Source organism: Pteropus medius, unplaced genomic scaffold (assembly GCF_902729225.1).
Source record: "Pteropus medius unplaced genomic scaffold, Ma_sr-lr_union100, whole genome shotgun sequence".
Lineage (NCBI taxonomy): Eukaryota > Metazoa > Chordata > Mammalia > Chiroptera > Pteropodidae > Pteropus > Pteropus medius.
In genome coordinates this window covers 3,082,579-3,086,118 of record NW_024349801.1, presented here as the reverse complement: position 1 = coordinate 3,086,118, position 3,540 = coordinate 3,082,579, and positions in this window count along the sequence as shown.

Below are 3,540 nucleotides of genomic sequence, written 5' to 3'. Positions count from 1 at the left end.
GGATGGAGTGATGAGTTTGGTCTAGGTGCAGCTCACCTGTCCAGCTTCTCCTTTGCTCTCTCAGGTCTCATAGTAGATAAGAGGTACGCAGAATAACAGCTCCAAGATGTCCATGCCTTAATTCTCCTGATCCTGGATTCTTGAGTAGGTTAGATTATAGGACAAAAGGGACTTTCGCAGATGTGATTAAGTTCAAGATCTTGAAATGGGGAGATGATCCTGAAGTAACCAGGAGAGGTCCAATGTAGTCACAGGATCCTTACAAGAGGGAGGCAGGAGGTCAGAGAGGAGAGAAGATGCCATACTGTTGGCTTTGAAGATGGAGAGGAGCCACAGCAAGGAAATGGGTCCTACCTGGAGCCTCCAGAAGGAACCTGGATTTTAGTCCAGTGAGACCTGTGTCAGATGTGGCCTCCAGAGCTGTGAGATAATAAATATGTGTTTCAGGCCCCAGGTTTGTGGTACTTTGCTACAGACACCCCCCAGAAAACTGACGATGTGAAATATTTGCGGAATGGCAGATTTGTATTTTCTTTGAGTTTGATTTTCTGCGATCCCCTTCTTTAATGTAAACTTCTAATTGAAAGGTAGCATATGAACAGTAAAGTGCTCATATCCTGAGTGTCCACGGCTTGATGGATTTTCACAAGGGTCCAGAACCAGAACGTGAACAGCATGAAAACGTCCCTCAGGGAACTCGCCCAGTCATAACTCCCCTTCAAGCATACATTGAATTGAATGGCATCTCCCCAAATTTCACATGCCTCGGAATCTCAGAATGTGACGTTGTATGGAAATAGGGTCTTTGCAGATGTAACCAAGAGAAGATGAAGTCGTGCTGGAGTGGAGTGGACCCTGAATCCAATGACAGTGTCCTCGCAAGCAGAAATTTGGACACAGACACACAGAGGAGAAGAGGCAGGTACTAGGGTGATGTAACCACAAGCCAAGAAAAGCCTGGAGCCACAAAAGCTGGAAGAGGTAGGAAGGATCCTCCCCCAGAGCCTCTGGAGGGATTCCAGGCCTGCCTACTCCTTGATCTCAAACTTCTGGCCTCTGAACTGTGAGAGAATAAACGTCTGTTGTTTAAGCCCAGTTTGTGCTACGTCGTTAAGCCCTCTGACTCCTAGCACCTGCCGTGTCACTCCACAGATGTCCCCAGTTTTTTTAACTTTCCGGGAACAGAGTCATACGGCAGGTAGCCCTCGGCCCAGGCTTCCCTCACCCAACACTAAGTTCATGGCACTCCCCTAAGAGGCTGTGCTCAGCTTGATCATCATTCTTATCACTGTTTATCATTCAGCATGCAGCCGCACCGTAGACCCTCCTTTCTCTGATTTATGGACTTCTGGGTGGTTCCCGGTTTGGGCTGTTGGGACTGGAACAACTGTGAATGTTCTCACTCGTGACCTGGGGTGTGCGTGTACGTGCCTTTTGGTGGGTTGCATCCCCAGAAGCGGGCCACCGAGTCATAGGATCCAGCAAATGCCACCTGATGGTTTCCAGAGGAGTTGAACTCATTTACCGCCTTCCCACAGCAGGGGATGAAAGTTCGGAACTCTGTTAACACCGGACGCCTCGTGTTCTCTTAGCCAAAAACGGAGCACAATCACCGAAAATGGGATGCGAGAGGGCAGGGGATTGAGAAACACAAGTCATCTAGGGGAGATTTATCCGAATGGAATTTTCCACCTCCTGAGGGCTTCTGAAAAATATGTAGAGTTGGACTAAACTGGTCCAGATGGTTGGAATGAAAAAATTTAGTTCCTCCTCGAAGAACGAATGATTGCCCACCATACCCTGGCTCGTGGGCCTTCGGCTTTTCTCAGAATAAATGTGTTAGGACAATGGCAGAAACAGACTCTGTCATCTATGAGGTTCCAAGTGATGGTCCTGAGCGCCTCGGGTTTTGATGAGAGAAGCAGATTTTCCTTCAGAAGGAGACACAGAAAGGAGGCAGGAATGGGCCCCGGCAACATGTGAGGACGGATGCCAGCTCTGGCGTGAGGACCTGCTGCGCCCTGGGGCTGGCATTGGACATCCTATTTCACTGCCCCGACGTCCCCAGCTTTTCTTCGACTTTCTGTGCGGCCGTAGTACAGGTGTTCTAGTGAAAAGACAGCGAGGAGAGAGAGATAAGGGGGAAGAGGCCAACCCCTTTTCTCCAGAGGCCTCAAGGGATGGCTGCATGGGTAGGCTTCCAGGATGCAGACTCTGAGACAGAGATATGGTGTGAAGGCGGCTTCCTGGGGTGGCCCCGTGGGACCACAGCTGTGAGGGAGGCGGCACCGGGCAGAAGATACACTGTGCTGCATGTGGTCACAACGGAGGCTTTAGCCGACCCCATGGGAGCTTCCGGGCCAGATGGCTCCAAGAATTGTCCTAAATAACGGTGAAGGGGCCCCCACATGCCCAGTCATCATTGGATGCCAGCGCCCCACGGAGAGGGGCTTAGCTTTGGGCAAGCAGTCTCCTTTTGCCAAGGGCAAGTCCGGGAGGGCTCAGTGAAAGCGGTCAATGGCCTCCTGGGCAGGCGAGGCCCAGTCCCGACAGGGCATCTGGGCTGCACTTAACGGTGTCCATTCTGGTAGTGTGGACAGAGCCAGGGGCCAGCACCTGTCATCCTAGGCAGCTCCTAGAGGGGACGTGCGCTTTCACAGTAATGATAATGACACTTATCTCAGCATCTTAGGCACAGGTGTCATGCTCAAAGCCACGCTCGGAATCTTGGTTTGCGAAGACTCTTTCATTCACCACACAAGCTCTAGTAGGGCAAGCGGGCTGCAAGGAATTCAACTGATCTCTGCAGCTGGACACCTAGAGGGATGGAGTGCTTCCGGTGACCTCTCCCCTGTGCTCCCCTGGGCTCTGAGCCGTGCACGTCAGCCTCTTTCTCAGGCTGCAGCCAAAGCATTAGTGGTTTCAGGACTCACACGGTGAATGTTCGGACACATGCAGAGGAAGAAAACTTCTCTTCCAGGAGCTTTCCCAAGGGGCCTCAGCAAGTTACCCTCAGGTCTCACTGACCCACACGTCTGCAGCTCAAGGAGCAGAGCTGCAGAGGTGTGTGTTTGCCTGTGGGCCAATCTGCGCCCCTGGAGTGGGCAGTGGGCTCAGAATCGCATAAGGGAAGGCAGGTCCTGGAGTGAAAGGCTACTTTGGAGTGGAGGTCACTTCCCTACCCCTTGCCCACCTGGGAGATGGATGGGTCCTCCTGCCACACCTACTTCACAGGTGGGAAAACTGAGACTTAACAGGAAAGCAGCTTGCTCAAACTCCCATGGTTAAAGGGTGATGGGCTAGGATTCCACACAGAAACAACCCTCTCAGATTCTGGGAGGACTAACGGGATAGCGTGCCCCCTGTCCTCTGGCTTCCATCTAAATGTCTCCAGGAATCTCCAGCATCTAACACGTTCTTACGGATGAGCAAGGAAAAGAAAAGCCAATGGGTGATTCACAACATTCCATAAACCTCAGGGAGGTGGAGCAGTCCCATGCTGCCAGTGCCCAGAGAGACGCTCTGCACAACCGGAGCAGC